The sequence below is a fragment of the Macrotis lagotis genome, chromosome 1 (genome assembly GCF_037893015.1).
Source record: "Macrotis lagotis isolate mMagLag1 chromosome 1, bilby.v1.9.chrom.fasta, whole genome shotgun sequence".
NCBI lineage: Eukaryota > Metazoa > Chordata > Mammalia > Peramelemorphia > Peramelidae > Macrotis > Macrotis lagotis.
The window spans coordinates 769,042,500-769,062,283 of record NC_133658.1 but is presented as its reverse complement, the minus strand read 5'-3'; positions in this window follow the sequence as shown (position 1 = coordinate 769,062,283).

Sequence of the window (19,784 nt, the reverse complement as noted above, 5' to 3'; positions counted from 1 at the left end):
ATGACAAAAATCATTCAAATATTATTTATTATTTATTTAAATATTATTTATGTCTAAAGAAGTATGTAAAATTCTTTCAGATAATCAGAATGCAATTTAATTTTAAAAAGAAGTTACTGTGATAAAGATGGGAACATATTGATTAATCTTTTTTTTTTAAGTTGATGCTTACCTGGATTTCTTTGTAACCATAACACTTGATATCATTTTTTCCCACATAGTCCTTTATGCTCTTTGTTTATGAATGGTTAGGATTATAGCTTTGTTCAAATTACTGGAAATGTACTCATGATGAATATTATTAATGGTACTGATGTGGGAAAGAATATTGGTGTCACTGGAAAGTTTGATTTAATAGACTAAATTAAACCAGCTAGATTTTGAGGAAAGTCAAATCAAGGTAATAAACATTCTTTAAGTGTCTACTATGTGAAAAGAAAGATGGCAAGTGCTAAGATTACAAAGAAATTCTTTTTAAAAAATTCATTCTTCTCAAGGAGCTCATACTATAACAACAATGAGTTTTGATCTGTTAGGGCAGGGTTTAGTTGAGACCACATTTAATCAAGTCAAGCATAGATTTTATTTTTTATTTTTTAGAATTTGGCAAATGGGAGTGACTAGGTGGTGCAGTGGATAGAGCACTAGCCTGAAGTCAGGAGTACCTGAGGTGAAATCTGGCCTCACACACTTAATAATTACCTAGCTTTGTGGCCTTGGGCAAGGCACTTTAACCTCATTTGCCTTGCACAAAAAAAAAAAAAAAACAACCTAAAAAAAAGAATTTGGCAAATGATTGAATCTGAAGAGAATAATGAGAGAGTAAAGAAATGCAGAGGACAGAAAACTTTCTTGGATGTCTTGGAGGACAGTGGTATCTTTAACAGTCATAGTCAGATAGAAAGAGGGATGGTTTGGAAGAAAAGCTGATGAATTCAGTTTTTGATGTGTTTGAGTTTATGATGCTTACAGAACAACATCAGATCAAAGTATGCAATAGGCTTCTGGAGATGTGAGACTAGAGTTTGCAGAGAAGTTAGGTTAGGTTAAATAAATAAATAGGGTAGCAAAGTAGAAATCAGACCAGGTCTTAAATCAGGAAGACCTGAAATCAAATCCAGCCTCAGACACTACTTGAGTAATCCTGGACAAATCACTTAGCCTGTTTGTCTTAGTTTCCTTTTCTGGAAAATGATCCGGAAAAGGAAGTCTAAATCATTCCAATATATTGGCCAAGAAAATCCCAAATGAGATCAACAAAAGTCTGACATAGCTGAAATATCTAAAAAAATATATCTGAGAATCATCTGCATAGAAATTATAATTGAATTCATGGATGTTGATAAGATTACAAAGTAGAATTGTAGAGGGAAAAGAACAGAGCCTTAGGAAACTCTCCACAGTAAGTAGGAGTTATCTAGAGAAAGACTGAGGCAGTAGAACAAATATTTAAGGAATTTGGATAATCTCTAGATACTAGAAATAATCAAGAAAAGAAATTATAGATTATACCTGGGACAATTTGAGCTTATTGTACCAATTAGATTAATTTGAGACCAGCTGTGGGTGTCCTTTGGTGCTGTCTTAGTGTTAATGAAAGGAACATGACCAGTACAGAGGGTTCATTTTAATAACTATAATCATAATTCTCTTCCAATTTTTGCCCTACTTCACTTTCATCTTCTCCCTTCAGGTTTCTGTATTAATAGACTTCCTCTCTAGTCCCACACAGATTAAAAAAGGATAATCCCTGAAGGGGAAGATAAGTGGCATGTCTTGTCAAGCAGTTGACTAGTATGTCACTTCAATAGGATTTTGGTTGCAATTGTGATCACAAATAATGTGTCAAGGATACACACTTGGCTAGCCTTGGCAGCAGCACATTTTAAGCCATATAAAAATGATTGCAAATTCATGATAAATTATGTTGACCAAAGTGAGCAGTTTTCAGATACAATATGTCTTTCTTGTATAGAAACATGTGAATTTGTTTCTCATTGATCTAAGCAAGAAGATCTTAATTTGGTGTCCATGGACTTTTCTTTAAAAATTAATAATTATATTTTCATATAATTGATTTCTTTTGAAACTCTACATATTTTATATATTTAACAACCTCATTCTGAGGACTTTATAGACTTCATCTGATTATCAGAGGGTCAATTGCATTAAAAAAAAAGATAAAGAACTGATACACTTTAGAAAAAACATGATCACTTTAAAACAAGGAAGTTTAAGGAACCTAATTCTCCAAAGTCAATGTGTCTACTTATTTAGTGGAGAATATGGGAAATTAATGATCTTGGTACTAATAATCTCTAATGATTTCTTCCCATCAGCTTGTCTTAATGTTGTTCTATTCCTGGTTATAGAATTCATACCAGTTGACCTGCAATAAAAACCAATTACATTAACCACCTAATCACAAAATTCATAGTAACAGCACAGCACATTTTGAAATGATAAAATGAAGAAATAAAAGCCTTTCAGATAGAAATCTGTATTACATTCCATTACTTTGGCAAACATTTACTCATCATGGCAAATATACTGTATAGTAGGCAGAAAATACATAGAAAATAGACACTTCAATAAGTTGAATTGAGGGTGTTTTTCTAAAGCAATTTGATTTCACTTTATGGCAGTTTGCCTCTGACATATAAATGATCAGACCAAAACGATTAGTAAGACCAGCAACACAATTGTTGTATGACAACTGTGTAACTGTTCCCTCCAGGTAAGCATTCCAAGGTTAGTATGAAGCCAAATTTACTACACTACCTTGTTGACTAAGTAAATAGAAGAAAATAATTTCACAGTTTCCTTTGAAGCATCTTGTTTAATGTCTTTTGATGAAGCCTGAGCACAGGGAGAAAATATACAGGCAATCAGATTGCAGTGGGTTATTTATTTATATTTATCTGACAAATAATGCAGATGAATTTTTCATTTTAAAAGAAATTTGAGTCCAATTATACAGAATACTGTTTACTTCAGTTTAGTACATGTTTGTGATAAGACCTGATTTTGATTTGAAGTGATATAGCAATCCTCTAATGAAAATTCCGGGATGATGAAGAGAAAACTTTCCACAAACATGAAATTTTGGGATTATTAGCATTCTTGAGTATTATTGAACCACTTCATTCATTTTTGCTTACATATGAATATAATGATGATGATAAGAATAATGTTAGTACTCATATAAAGTTTGATGGCCTGCAAAACATCTTACCTATATTATCACTGAACAGCATTGTGAGGTGAATATTATTTATTCCCACTTTTTAGTGAGGAAACAGTTTCAGAGAGTTTAAGTAACTTCCAAAGTAGCATAGCAAGGTAAAGCCACAGTTAGAATGCAAATCAGGTCTTTTGAACTCCTAGTGAGTGATCTGTCATACCCCCTAACTGCCTGTCACACATGGGCACTATAATAGATATTTCAGCTAAAATAATATGGAAGGTTTCAAAAGTGGAACATGGCAACTAGGTTACCAATTATAGTTTCATCCCTGTAGTCAAAAAGATACGAGTTCCCACCCTGACTCAGATACCCATTGAGCAATGTTGGATAGGTGTCAAACTCTCTTCAACTTTCTGTTGAGTTCTTTTAGTGATATCTGACTTTTTGTGATCATGTTTTAGGGTATCCTTGGAAAAGACATGAGAGATTTGTCATTTCTTTCTCGAGCTCATTTTTTCTTTTTTTTAATTTATTTTCATCCATATGCACATGCATATTTTTAAGTTACAAAATTTCCTTCCACCCTTGCTTCCTGCCTGCCTCCCTTCAGCAGCAGTCAGGTTAGCATTGTACATACATATTTTAATAAACATGTTTACAGATTAACTATTTTTGATATGAGGAATTAGGATTAAGGGGAAAAGATACATAAGAGATAATTTTTATAAAGTGTTCATCAGATTGTGAAAGGTTGTTATTTGTGTGTTTGTGTGTGTGTATGTGTGTGTGTGTGTTGTTTTGTTTTGTTTTTCTTCCTCTGGATGGGGATAATATAGTCCTTAGCCAGTCTAATTCAGTTGTCCCAGATCTCTGAACTACTTTAGGAGCTGCTTCCATCAAGGTGGTTCATCTCACAATGCTTTTGTTAATGTCTACATTGTTCTCTTGGTTCTACTCCCTTTGCTATGCATCAGATCTTGTAAGTCATTCCATGCTTCTCTAGAGCCCAGCCCTCTATGGTTTCTTATACAACCAAGTATTCTGTAGTATTCAAGGACCATAACTTCTTCATCCATTCCCCAATTGATGGGCATCCACTCAATTTCCAATTATTTGCCACTACAAAAAGGGCTGCTATGAATATTTTAGAACAGGTAGGACTTTTCCCTTTTAAGTATTATAATTTCTACTTATACACCTAGAATTGGAATTACTGGGTCAAAAAGATATAAACAGTTTTATTGCTCTTTGGTCATAGTTCCATATTGTTCTCCTGAAAGGTTGGATCTGTTCACAGCTCCACCAGCAATGCATCAGTGTCCCAATCCTCCCACAACCTCTCCAATATTGATCATCTTCCTTTTTTTCCTCAACTTGGCCAATCTGATAGGTGTGAGATGATAACTCTTTGGTGTTTAAATTTGCATTTCTCTTATCATTAATGATTTGGAACATTTTTTCATATAATTATATATAGCTTTTAATTTCTTCATTTGAAAACTGCCTGTTCATATCCTTTGACCATGTCAGTTGGGCAATGACATGTGACCTTATAAATTTGATACAATTCTCTATATATTTTAGAAATGAAACCTTCATCAGAACTCCTAGTTGTGAAGATTATTTCTGAGCTTTTCTACTTTCCTTCAAATTTTGGCAGCATCAATTTTATTAATGCAAAACTTTTTAATTTAATATAGTCAAAATCATTCATTTTGAAGTTCACATTGTGCTCTAATTCTTATTTGGTCATACATTTATCCCCTTTCCTTAGATCTGATAGATAGAGTATTTCCTGGTCCATTAATTTATCTATGGTGTTGCTCTTTATGATTAAATCCTATCCCCATTTTGAACTTATTTTGGTATAGAGTGTGAGATGTGGATCTATGACTAGTTTTTGCCTTATTATTTTCCAGTCTTCTCAACAATTTTTGTCAAATAGTGTGTTCTTATCCCAGAAGATGATATCTTTGGGTTTGTCAAATAATAGATTACCATAGTCATTTACTGTGACTTCTTTTGAACCCATCCTAATCCACTGATCCATTATTCTATTTCTTAACCAGGACCAGGCAGTTTTGATGACTGTCACTTTATAGAATAGTTTTAGATCTGGTAGAGTTAGGCACCTTCCTTTACATTTTGTGTCATCAGTTCCCTTGTTATTCTTGCCCTTTTCTTGCTCCAGATGAATTTTGTTATGATTTTTTTCTAATTTAGTAAGGTAGTTATTTGGTGGCTTGATTGGTATGGAGCTGAATAAGTAATTTAATTTAGGTAGAATTGTCATTTTTATTATATTAGCTTAACCTAACCATGAGTATTTGACATTTTTTCCAGTTATTTAGATCTGACTTTATTTGGGTGAGAAGTGCTTTATGATTGTGTTCATATATTTTCTAGGTTTGTCTTGGGAGGTGGATTCCCAAGTATATAAAGTTATCTACATATAAATTATATAATGTATACACACACACACACACACACACACACACACACACACACATATATATATATATATATATATATTATAAAGAATTCCTCTTTCTATCTCTTGTTTTTGGATTTTGTTATTCATAATTAGAAATGTTGATGATTTATGTGGGTTTATTTCATGTCCTGCTACTTTGCTGAATTTGTTAATTATTTCAAGGAGTTTTTTAGATGATTTTCTTGGTTCTCTAGGTATACCATCTTATCATCTGCAAAGAGTGAAAATAGTTTATGTAGAATAGGAATCAGTTGTTCCTTAAATGCTTGGTAGAATTCACTTGTAAATCCATCTGGATCTGGAGACTTTTTCTGAGGGAGTTTATTGATGCTTTCTTTGATTTCTTTTTCTGAAATGGGGATATTTAAGTAATTTATGTCCTCTTCTGTTAATCTGGGCAATTTTTATTTTTGTAAATATTCATCCATTTCACTCAGGTTATCAAATTTATTGGTATACAGTTCAGCAAAGTAGCTCTGTATTATCTCTTTAATTTCCTCCTCATTGGTGGTTGGTTCACCCTTTTCATTTTTGATACTGGTAATTTAGTTATTGTCTTTCTTTTTTTTAAAAATCAGATTAACCAAAGGTTTGTCTATTTTATTGACTTTTTCATAAAACCAATTCTTGGTTTTATTTATGAGATCAATGGTTTTCTTGCTTTCAATTTTATTAATCTCTCCCTTGTTATTCAAAATTTCTAATTTGCTATTTAATTGGGGATCTTTAATTTGTTCTTTTTCTAGTTTTAATTGTATACCTATTTTATTGCTCTCCTCTTTCTTTATTTTATTCATGTTGGCATTTAGAAATATTAAGTTTCCCCTCAAAACTGCCTTGTCTGCATCCCATAAATTTTGGTGTGATATCTCATTATTATCATTTTCTTGGATATAATTATTATTTCTATTAGATGCTGTTTGATCCATATTATTTAAGATAAAGTTATCTAATTTCTAGTTAGTTCTTGGTTTATTTTTCCATGTATTTTTTATTGCAACATGGTCTGAGAAGTGTGTATTTATTATTTCTGCCTTTCTACATTTTATTATAAGGTTTTTGTGTCCTAGTAGTGCCCTGGTGTTGGTGCAATGTACTGCCAACAAAAAGGTAAATTCTTTTCTATCCCCATTGTTTTCTCCAGAGGTCCATTATAACTGTTTCCTAAGATTTTATTCACCTTTTTTAATTTACTTCTTGTTTATTTTGTTGTTGATTTCTCCAGCTCATTTTTATAGGTGAGAAACTGAGGCAAACAGATTTAAGTGACTTTCTCATAATACAGAGAATTATGACTATAGGAAATTTATAATTTGAAACAAATTATGTTATCTTTTATACATTCTCCCTTCACTCAGCTTCTGGTTTATCTTAGAAGTCATGCACCTTGGAACAGAAAGAACCAGGACTTAGCTTGCCCTTGGAGAATACTTGGTCCATGTGCTAGACCATTCTCCAATTGTCAACTCACTAGATAAGTATATTTAAGAAAAAGGGCTGCCCCTTTTTGCTTTCTCCTTGACTCTACCTCCCAACCTAATCTCTTTATTAGGCCACAGACTCCCAATTTAGGCCCTCTGGAGCATCATGGACCCCCTTCCATCTCCCACCATGTGACCAGACTAAGCTAGCTCTCATGGCTGCCTATCCTTTCTCTCTCTCTCTCTCTCTCTCTCTCTCTCTCTCTCTCTCAAGCTTCATCTTGCTTGTCTTCAAAATGTTAACTTCTTTTCTAGGAGTTTAAACCTTTTTATTTTGTACTAATTTATAATAAATCCTGAGCAGTTTTAAAATCCCAGGGACTATGCAAATTCCTTCATTTTTCTGTAACCCTAGATCTTCTAACTTTAACTGGTGACTTTCAAATTTCATTGGCAACACTCAGAATCACACAATTATTAAGTGCCTTCTGAGGTCAGATTTTAACTCATGAAGATGAATCTTCTGGGTTCCAAGTGCACCAAGTCACTGGCTGCTCCCTTAGCCTGTTTAACAAGGTTCCTCAACTGTAAGATGGGAATAACATTATCCACTTCTCAGGGTTATTGTAAAGATCAAATATAATAATGTTAGTTAAGAAAGTAGAACAGTGCTTGGCATATAATAGTCACCATCTAAATACTAGCTATTTACATTATTTTACTTAAGCAAATGTGCTGGTGAACTAGAGGCAAACATGTCAACAACAAATACATAATTAACTGGACATTTCAGCTTCTAAAATATCCTCCTATAACTTTATACTCATAGTAATCTTCCTACTATTGAGCACTTTCCTCGTTCTGTGTTAATCTTCCAATAGTTTCACAGTATCTATATAGCTTCTATTTCTAAAATTTTACAATTATATAATCCTATGTTCTTGTCTAAAAGCTAAATGATCATGCTCCATTAGAAGAATTGGATGAAGAAACTGGAATTCATGTGACACAGAAATAAACCCTCTGTATTGGGTGTAGGAGGTAGGGACAAAAGATCTGAGTTCCTGGTCTGACTTTACCATTTATTCACAGTATGACTAGGCAATTCTTTAACCTTGCTAGGATTCAGTTTCTTACCAGTAAAATAAAGGAGTTGAATTCTAATGATCTGTAATGTCCTTTTGTTATTGGGTTAAAGCTAAATCCTTCACTTCATTTATTTATTAATTTATTTGTTTGTTTGTTTTTTTATTTTAGTTTTACGCATTTAAGGCAATGGGATTAAGAATGACTTGTCCAAGCTAGGTGGTGAAGTGCATAGAGCACGGACCCTGGAGTCAGGAGTGTCTGGGTTCAAATCCAGCCTCAGACACTTAATAATTGCCTAGCTGTGCAACTGTGTGCAAGTCACTTAACCTAACCCCATTGATTTAAATAAATAAATTTTAAAAAAATATTTTATAAAAGGGTGACTTGCCCAAGGTCACACAGCTAGGTAATTATTAAATGTATGAGGTCACATTTGAACTCAGGTCCTCCTGACTCCAGGGTCCGTGCTCTATCCACTTTGACACCTAGCTGCCCCAGTCCTTCACTTTAAATATAAATTAACTGAGACCCCCAAAACAGTTAACTTATTTACTTAAAAATATACTGATTGCTTGTATTCAAATATAGAACTTTATTTGTCTTCCTCTTATTTTTTATTTTGTCAAAGTGAGCAAAGTGACTCGGTCCCTTTTGTATTCTAATAGTTATTGTTCAGTCTTGCCCAATTCTTCCTAACCCTATTTGGGGTTTTCTTGGAAAAGATATTGAAGAGGTTTGCCAGTTCCTTCTTCAACTCATTTTACAGATATGAACCTGAATCAAATAGGGTTAAATGATTTGCCCAGAGTCACACTGCTGGCTCTGGTTTGGGATTAAGCTTGGATTTAAACTCAGGTCTTTCTAAATCCAGGCCAGGTACCTTTTCCAGTGCACCACTTACCTACCTGTTCTTTGTATCTTACCACCCAGTAGATAATTATCCATTTTTCATATAATTTATGAATTTTATCATAATCAACATTCTCATCTATATAAAAATATCAAAAGAAGCAAAATTGTACACTTTAGTATGTCAATAAAAATATTCCATGAGAGTGATATTAACCAATACTATGTATGTAATTATTCAAAACAAAGAGCTAACTGAGAAGATACATCTAAGCACGGTTTCCCTTTTAGCACATCAAATCAGCAAGACACTCCCTAAAGCATCAAGAACAACCACAAAAGAATGAAAAATATTCTCAGGAGTATATCCTCATAGGAAAATTAACAAAGAGAATGAAGAAATGATTGAGACCATCAATATTATATCATCAAAAATAATGAAGACTTAGAAATTTGTCCTAATCCTTATAATATATCAAACTTCTTCAATATAGTAATTATGCAAAAGAAATATATCTATATGTATATATACATATATATATACACACACACACATATATGCATGTATGTATCTATGGTTGTGTGTCTCAGTTTTACCTTTCCTGTGGTCTAGAACAACAAGAATTATATTAAGGTAACATTTTAAGGAACTAACAGTAGAGAGAAGGCACCAGCATTCCAAAAGATGACCCATGGACTTTCAAACAGAACTCAACTTTATCGCTTTCTCTTCTCAATGACAAAAAAACAAAAGAAGAAAAAACTTGTTCAATCTCCAACCATAGCATGGAATGCTCCTCACAGCAATAGAACAAAGATCAAGAACTGAACAGCAGAAGGAACTGGGAAAGAACATGTATATGACTGTGTGACACTCCACAAAGTCTGAGAGAATGAACCTAGGATCGATCAGGCCCAGTTCTATACTCCCAGAAGTCATTTGAAGCAGAGACCAAGGCCTGCAAATTGAACAGTGATAGAAGAGGCTATGATTCTAAAATCAACTCTCTAGGGAAAATACAATCAAAGAGAGGTAGAAAGTGAGCAACAAGGAAAAAAATATAAGCTGAAAAAGAAATTAAAATTATGAAAGATCTGTGAGAAAAGAATACTTGATTATAGACCATAAGCATAATTAGATAAAGCAACAGGGGAGATATTAATTACAGAAAGGAATCTGTCCTCCAGTTCAGATAAAATAATTCAAACTTCCAATGTTATAATACAAGGGAAACTGAATAAAATTTACTGAACAGAGAATCTTCTGAATTTCCAAGAAAGAATGGAACTACATCAAAATATTCCTAAATGGTTAAAAGAGGAATAAAAATTATTTTAAAAAGACAATTTATGGACTGCAGAGTAGAAAGAACTTGGAAAGACAGAAGGAAAACTTGAATCCATGACAAATATTACAAAAGGAAAAAAGAAGCAACAGAAAAAGAAACAACAACTGATTGGGAAAGCAAATATACAGAATTGAAGGATAATCTATAAGAAAAGAAACAAAAAATAATAACATTAAAAGAAAATGCCATCTTCATACAAGCAAAACATATTTATCTCAAAGTCAGGGTGCATAAAGGCGGTTTAAGAATTTTAAGACTTCCAAAAAAAATCAATAAAGCTAATTTTTTCATTTTCTTTTTTTTCTCAGAATTATTTTTTATATGAGTCATCTCAGTGGGAAAGAAAGCAAGAGGGATATTTGGGGAAATAATTTTAAGTATTAATAAAAGTGTCTTTAAAATGAAATAAGTACAGTAATCCTTGAACAGATAAGGAATAAAACAATGCAAAATATGAGGATTTCCCAAAAGGAGAAGAGACTATAATAACTTCAACAAGAAGCAGAGAAACATAAATGAAACATCTTCAAGACCACAACCATGATTGAAAAGCTTGATTTTTTTGAGAGAAAAGCAGTAAATTTAGAGTTCTCAAAGAAAAAAGTAGCAGAAGAATTTATAGTTAGCCATGGCATTGTTTTTAATGAACGACTCTCACAAAGAAAATTGAGATGAAAAAATATGCACACACACACGCACGCACACATGCATGCATGCACACGTGCACCGAGTCACATGGTCCAAATGCAGAAAAATTGAAAGAATAAATAAGATCTCTAAATGACAAAGAAATTATCCTTAAAGCCAGAAAGAATGAGAATCATTAACTTCCCCAAACCCTGCAGGAAAAATATACCTGAATGACATAATTCATGAAATCATACAAAAATATTGCAACAAGTTTTAGAGTAAGGAGGCAAAATACAAAGGCATAGAATTCAAAGAGTAGTAGAGAAATAGAAATCTTGATTTTGCTCACTGAAAAATCAGTCACTAAAGATGAGTGTACAGCAGTATAGAATGACTGAATTATAGCTTAATGGTATCTGAGCAACCCCCCAGTACAATCTCCTAATGTTTCAGATGAGTAAAATATTACCTGAAGAGCTTCTAATTTGACCATGATCAGATAAGTAGTGTAGTCACACAAGTAGTATTGGAATCATATCTGATGGCCTGAGTCAACACTGCATTCTGCAAGGATTTCTTTCAAATCAATTTGAAAAACTTCCAAGTGCCAGGTACTCATTAATCAAGGTCACAAAACCATCAATAATCATTATCATCAAAACAAAACAAAATTAAAAGGATGAATAATAAGTGAAGAAAAGCTAATAAAGAAATAACAAAAAGAAGCAAGAGCAAAAAATAATTTTAAAAAATCTAATCCCTAAGATTAAATTTATCCTGTGATACTGATCATAATCCTATAGGATAACAGAAAGGAGATTTTAAAAATAAATAATTAATTGTAGGCATTCATCTTGAGGTATTAGAAGTCCCTAGATACAAAGAGATATGACAAGAATATTTGAAATACATAGAATATACTACTCATTAAACTTAAGGATATGTGATCAATTTATGAATAACAAGAGATAGAAAAAAGAATGAAGTACAAAATGGATAATTCTGATTGCATTAAATTTTTAAAGATCTGTACAACTAAAACAAATGTAACCAAGATAATAATCAAAACAAAAATTGGGGAAAACAATTTACATTTTCTCAGATTAAGTTCTCATATCTCATATATGTAAAGAATTTGGTAAAATCTATATTAATATGAGTCTTTCCCCAATTGATGAATGGAAAAAGGACATGATCAAGCAATTTTCTTTTTTGTTGTTGCTGTTGTTTCTTCAACTGCAGAGAAGATAATGGTAGGGAGGAAAGATGCTCCATCTCCATGGCAACAAAGATTCCTCCCTTCCCTAGCCTCATTTCCAGCTTTTATTGAATGGATTTCAATTTTCAAGTAATAAAGTTGGAAGCTCAGTAAGTAGTCTCATTAGGCAAAGGAAATTCTCAGAATCCTACTCACCAGCCTAGGTCCTCTGGAAGCTCATATAAAGGAATAGATTATCAGCATCCACAGAAAGAAATGATGAATAGAAATATATATATATATATATATATATATGAATGATTCTACATATACATATATATAAATACATATACATATATATGAATAAGCATATATAAATATTTGTGTCTAATGGTTATCATCTGTAAGGTCGGGTGGGAAGAGGGAAGGAAAAAAGGAAATATATGAAAATTGTATCATGTATTTCAAAGTAATATAAAGTTGTACATAATAGATTTGAAATTTCATTTTCAATCATCGTTTTATTATTATACTGTGTTTTGGAAATACTTGCATTATTTTGTAAGTTAAAATAAAGTTTGAAAAAGAAAAGAAAGCAAATGAATCTTAATGGTTAGAAAGAACAAAACAACTTACATACTACAAGGGAAATGAAGGGAGTTATTGTATTAATAAGAGGTCACTCACCTATAACTCATTATTAAGGCAAAGATTTCAATTTTGGAAATGAATATTAAAAATGAAAATTTTAAATTAATTATTAGGGCAAAACTTGTTAGAACATGAGTAACTTATTCAGGTTAAGCAGGGAAGTGGGAAAAACTATGAAGGTAAAAATGTTTATATGCATTAGTAGAGTATTTTACATTACTCTGGTTGAGGAGGAGGTCTTGAGGAGGTTGGGGAAAAAAAACTAATAATTTAGGTCTAGTTTTATATAAGAGAAAGAGATGAGATTTTGATTGAACTATTCTAAGGGATAGTTATTGCAGAGACTTATCACTGATTTTTAGTTTGTTTTTAATGTGATAATGAGGGAAGTCACTTTGGTACCCTGAAATGAATACTGAATTTAGAGCACAGGCCTGGGATTTAGAAGGATTAGAGTTTGAATCTGACCTCAGACTTTATACACTAACTAGCAGTATGACCCTGGGCAAGTCACTTAACCGTGATTGCCAAGCAACCAGAAGCAGATCCAGTTGTCATGAATGATATCTGTTCACTGTATCCGGTGGCCTCAGAGAAGAAACAGAGGCTGATGTCTTAGCACAGCAACTCTTCTTTCAAATCCAATTCAGGTGCTTGTCATGGCATTACCTTCCTGATGTCACAGTCTTCTTTGGGAAAGAAGGACAAACATTATTACTAAAAACTAAAATTTAAAATGCTACTTGATAATTTTATGGTTTGAATAAGTTGCATCATTTAAAAAAATACCATATTTGAAATCAAATTACTGGAGTTATAACCCTGTCTAATGCTATTTGCTACATGTGTGAACTTGAGCAAATCACTTAAGCTCTATGAGACTCAATTCCTCATTTGTTTTATATGAAGCCGGAAAGCATCATTAGGTTCTAAATGTGTAAAAGAGGGTTTTATTTCTGTGTATTGAGAGAGATATGGGGTATAGCATTTATAATTTGAATATTAAGGGATGAATTCACTATAAAATGTAAAAGAATCACATACTATTAAAACAAATGCATAGTTTAAATGAAAAAGTGATGTCTTTACACAAGAAACATTCACAATATATGCTGTGTAGCGTTAGAATTAAGATCTTCAGTGAATGTACTATGCTACAGCTGAATTAAAAAAAAGAATCTAAAAGCAAAATTTTGGACAAGGTAAAAATAAAATATGATATTGTCAAATTATGATTTGAAAATATGATTCAAAAAACCCAAATAATTAAACAATAATATTTTCAAATATTTATCTACCAAGTGACAAAAACATTAATTATTTAAAGCAAAAGTTAATATATTTTTGAGATCTATATGAAAAACTAATAATTATAGGATTGACTTCAAGTACTCTAGTCTGAGTTTAGAAAATATGAAGAAAAAATATATGGCTTTAAGTAGAATGTTAGAAATTATAGGGAAAAAATTTGGCATTTATCGAAAGAGAATATTAAGGATATAGTTTAACTTCATATGGTACTTCTATGAAATTGAGAATCACTAGGATATGACATAAAAAAGTACAAAAAATAAAAATAATTGAACTTATTCTTATTTACCATATTTGACCATATAACTGAGCTCATATTTCAAATACAAATAAAAGAAATACATTTAGAGACTAACACTATTTTCCTTAATAATTAATAACATAATTTATAGAAAAAATAATCATATAAAAGATGATAATAATGAAACAATATGCAAATTTTATTGGTTATAAACAAAACATTTTTAAGAAAAATAAAATCTCTGAATATTTACATTAACAAATCTTTTCTTCCATTAGGTTAAAAAATTTGAAAATACTATCAAATTGGAAAATCAATGAATTAATGAACTCAAAAATTACCAAAAAGTTAAAATCAAAGGACAAATAAAATTTAAAATAAGTTGATAAAAGAAAAAAAAAGATTTTCCCTTTTAAAAAGATAGATTCATAACTATAAATATACTTTCATAAGCTATTAGGTATTTTGGACTTTAGTTCAATTAAAGGATGGGGGCATATGCATGTAGTGGAAAATTAGATAAGTAATAAACAACTAATGGCAAAAAAAACAATTGTCGGAAGCTATTATATCCAATTATTGCCCATTAATGCCAAAATTTTTAAAGAAATGAATAATAGAAAAAAATAGAATGCTTATGTGAATGTTTTTAAAAGGATCAGAGAAAGGGACAGGCTGAGACTATACAGAGGATAAACAATGTGAAAAGACAATCATGTAAAGAAAGAAGTTGCTTCAAGGTGCATGATCTCTTTAATAAGAGAATTCCATTTTTAAATTCAAGGGCTTCTAATATAGAGTTATGAGTTTACTCTTTTTCCACATGTGTTCTCTAAATGTGTGCTTCACTATCATCTTACTCCAAGGTTAAACCTGCTAACTCATGTGTACTTTGTGATATAGCTTCCCAAACTTTTGAGGTAATGCTTTCTATCTTCTTTTATTACTACACCATCATAGTTTCCTGAAGAAGTATGAAGGAATCAGGTTATGGAGGATTCCCTATTACCTACAAGTCAATTAATCAACAAACATTTATTAGGAGTCTTCAGTGTACCAGTCACTGTGCTAAAAGCCCTAGAGATTCAAAGAAAGGTAAAAGATAATCTTTGCTCTAAAGGAGTTCTCATTATCCAACAAGAGAGACAAAATGTAAACCACTACATAACTATATAAATAAATAATTTGAAACAGTCATTTGAGGGAAGATATTAAAATTAAGAGAGATCTTCCAAAAAACATGAGAATATAGAACTTATAGATAATACTTAAAGTTAACATTCAAAAAGGGAGTAATGCAGACATAGCTGCCATGGCAGACATGGGTAAAATATTTTGTTGGTCAACTGAAACTTTGTAGTCTGCCCCCTTCCTATTTTCCAATCATATTACATTTTAGTCCACTCACCCCCTATGACCCATCTATACTGGCTTAATTGTATTAGCTCCCACACAACACTGTCTTCTACCTCTGTACATTTGAACCGACTGTCTATCATTACTGGAATTGTCTCCTTCTTTACCTTCCTCTTCTAGTTTCTGTGGCTTCCTTCAAGACTATTCTGCAGGTTTTTTTCTGGTCCACCTTCCTGTTAACATAATTCCTTTAAGCTCACATCTCTTATATATATATGCACAGTTACTTACATGTTGTCTCCACCATTACAAATGAGTTCCTTCACATTGAGGGAACTATTTTGCTTTTTCTTTTTGTATAAAAACTTAAATGTGTGGTGACTAACTGATTCACTGACTGACTGAATTACTGGATTTATCCAGAAAGGGGGACTAAGAGCTAGTAGAAAGCAGGAGGAGGAGAAGGAGACAGAGAGAGACAGAGAGAAACAGAGAGAGACAAAGAGAGACAGAGAGAGAGAATAGACAGAAAAAAGCAGAGACAGACAGGGAGATAGAGACACAAAGAAACAGAAGCAGAGGGACAGAGGAGAGAGAGAGACAGAGAGAGAGAGATAGAGACATAGAGACATAGAGACAGAAAGAGACAGAGAGAGAGAGAGAGAGAGAGAGAGAGAGAGAGAGAGAGACAGAGAGACAGAGAGACAGAGAGATCTAGTAAGGGGGAATTATTACAAAAAAAGGGGGCAATTAACAGTGAGAGAAGCAATAAAGAAGTCAAAAAAAGAAGAACAAGGACTGAAAAAAGTCATTGTACCTCACAACTGAGTCATCAGTGACTTTAAAATAGCTGTTTTAGTAGACTGGGTAGTGGGAAAGGAAATCAGACTTCAAAAGGAAATGATTGAGCAAGAGATACTTAAAAATACCAAGTTTAGATTACTCTTCCTAGGTATTTGTCTGTGAAAATGAAAAAGTTGAAAGATATAAGAAATAGTTTAAGGAAATGAAGGGAGTCAAGGGAAGGTGATTGAAGAAGAGTAAATAAAAGCATGTTCATTGGCAGCAAGAAAGGATGAAACAGAGAACAGAAGAGAGACAGAGACAAAAGAGAGAGACAGAAAGGTGGAATAATCAAAAGGACCAGCTTTTGAAAACAAGAGGATGAGACCAAGAACACAAGTGAAAGGGTTGGCAACAGCACAGAGAAGGGCTATCTTCTCTGGAACTAAAACAACAGAAAAGGAATATCTAGAAAGGACATAAGGGGTCCTATGGTTCAATCCTTTCATTAGCTACAATGAAGTGTCTAATACACACCTATGCATGGGATCTCCCAGACACTGAAAATAAAGATCAGGACTTGAGCATATGCACAAGAGAACTGAAAGCAAATATATGAGAAATATAAAAACAGATTCAATGAACTTTGGTATTGAAAGCAAGTACCATAGACATCACAAAGCATCCATGCCTACAAGTTCTGCAAGTTTCCCATCCACATCTTACCTAAAGTTCACCCAACCATTCCATCCAGGATACTGGAGTCCTATTTCACTTTCTTTAAGTATCACATGAGTACTAATGGAGGACTGTGTCTACTCACCCTGACTTTTGTCAAATGATCCGTCATCCTTCTCTTTGGGGCATATAATCTTTTAATGTCATATGATTCTTTAATTCCTGTTCTTCTTCAGTGTTGTTCATTGACCATTTATTGCATCCTGCTCACATCTGATATGTGAGTCTTTCCAAAACAGTTTACTCTCTTACTTCCTTTATGATTTGGACCTGAATCATTGTCCGTCACAATTATGGGTATACATAGCCATGGACAAGCTCTAAAAAGTATTCATTTAAATGCATGTTGAAATCTAGTCAATGCAAATGAAGATAGTAGCATAATGTTTAATAGAACTGTTACAAGGATGAAAACTATTAGACAAAACTGAGATCAATCTGTCAGAGATTAGGTATAGAACCACATTTCTTATCCAAAATAAACTGCAAGATAGATAACTGACAGATATAAAGGTTACAAAATAAGAAAATCAGAAGAGAAAGAAAGAAATTAACTTCCCACTCTATGGATAGGACAAAAGTATATAAATAGATGACAAAGGATAAAAAGGGAAGGGAAGGGGTGGTTAGGTGGCGTAGTGGATAAAGCACCAGCCCTGGAGTCAGGAGTACCTGGGTTCAAATCCGGTCTCAGACACTTAATAATTGCCTAGCTGTGTGGCCTTGGGCAAGCCACTTAACCCCATTTACCTTGGAAAAAAAAAAACCCAACCTAAAAAAAAAGGTAAGGGAAAAGATAAAAGATTATATAGACAATTCTGATTATATGTATACATACATATGTTCTTATATATGTTTTCATTATATGTACATATATATTAGTTTTTACACAACAAAACTAATGCTTTTAATATTAGGAAAGAAACAATTAATGCGGGGAACTTTGTGGGTGGCAGAAGTATACAATTATTTAAGTTAATGATTAGCCTAATTCTCTGGCTTAAATTTTGTAGTCTGAAAGAGAGAATAGTATAAAATGAGACAAAAGGTAGACAAGCCAAATTATGTTCTCACTTTAGTTACTGACTTTCAGCCTCATGACCAGACAATTTAGGCTTACTTAGTCTTCTGGTTTACAGATTCTCAATAAAATAAGTAAAAACCAGTTGCCAAAATGCTTGGGCAAGGGGAAGTAAGTGTTAACTATTTATCTGGTATGAGACAAAGTCAAGAATCAAGACAAGGAAAAAAAACTCCAATAAGAACTTGGTAAGATTTCTTCTTTTAAGAGATCTGAGACATGGAACTAAGATGAAGAATGAAAAGAGCAAAATTTACCTGAGGGGGAGTAAAATAAAAGATACAGAGACCATTAGAATTCCTCCAAGGAAGGAGGAGGGAGGCAGGCAGAGTCTAAGGAGATGAAAAAACTGTAATAGGACTATTCCAGTATAAAAATAATGAGAACGTGTCCCTTGGATTGAGAACAAATCTGAGATTAGGAGATGAAAAGCTATTAAAAGACCTAGCCTAGAGGTTAACTAAGAACCACCTAGATGAAAGAGAAACCCAGGATAATCTCCAACCCTCGGGTTCAACCATTGCACTGATTTTTCAGGGAGAACAAAAGAGAACAATGTATGTGTTAATTGATTTTTAGCTATCACTCTGGGGGGAGGCAAATAATCTCAACCCCAAGGGTTGAGAGAATTAATAGAAAAAATATATCCAATAAAGTGACATCAGAATCCCCTCTCCTCTTCCATTTAAATGATTCTACCAGGTCATGAAAAGGAAGCACTTTATCTGTTGACTCTGAATGGAGATATTAAAAACATGGTTTTATTGTCCTTAACCCTCTATGATCAATTTACCTCATCCTATAACTGAACCTTACCTTATTAAACTGCCTTTCATGGTCAGTAATAATGGAAATAATTCCTGTTTTTGTCACTCGACATTTCATAAATCGAAATTATGCTATTCAGGCCACATCATCAGGACCCTTGAGAAGCAACAGAAGATAATAATAATCATTTTGGTAAAGTCATTCCCCAAAAGCTCTTCTCTATCTCCCTTTCCCAATTCCCTTTAATCTTAGTACCCTTCCTCTGCTGATTATTTTCAGTTTGTTCTGTATGCTTTTTGTTTGTACATGATTGTTTTTATGTTGTCTCCCAATTGAAATGGAAGCTTCTAAAGGGCAGAGAGGATTTTTGCCTTTCCTGGTATTTCCCAGCATTTAGCAGAGAGCTTGTAATATAAAAGTTGCTTAATAAATACCTGTTGACTGACTGACTCTTATTTCTACTATTTGATTTCAAAATATTCCATATCATAGTCATTTAGACTACTCAGCACTCCTCAAATTATCATTTTTTAGCAATTTTCCACCATCATACAAAGGTGTGATACCTTATGCCTAGACATATCTCCATCCTATCTCTAAGTCAGTTAAGTACCTATTAACATTCTTTCCAATCTCCC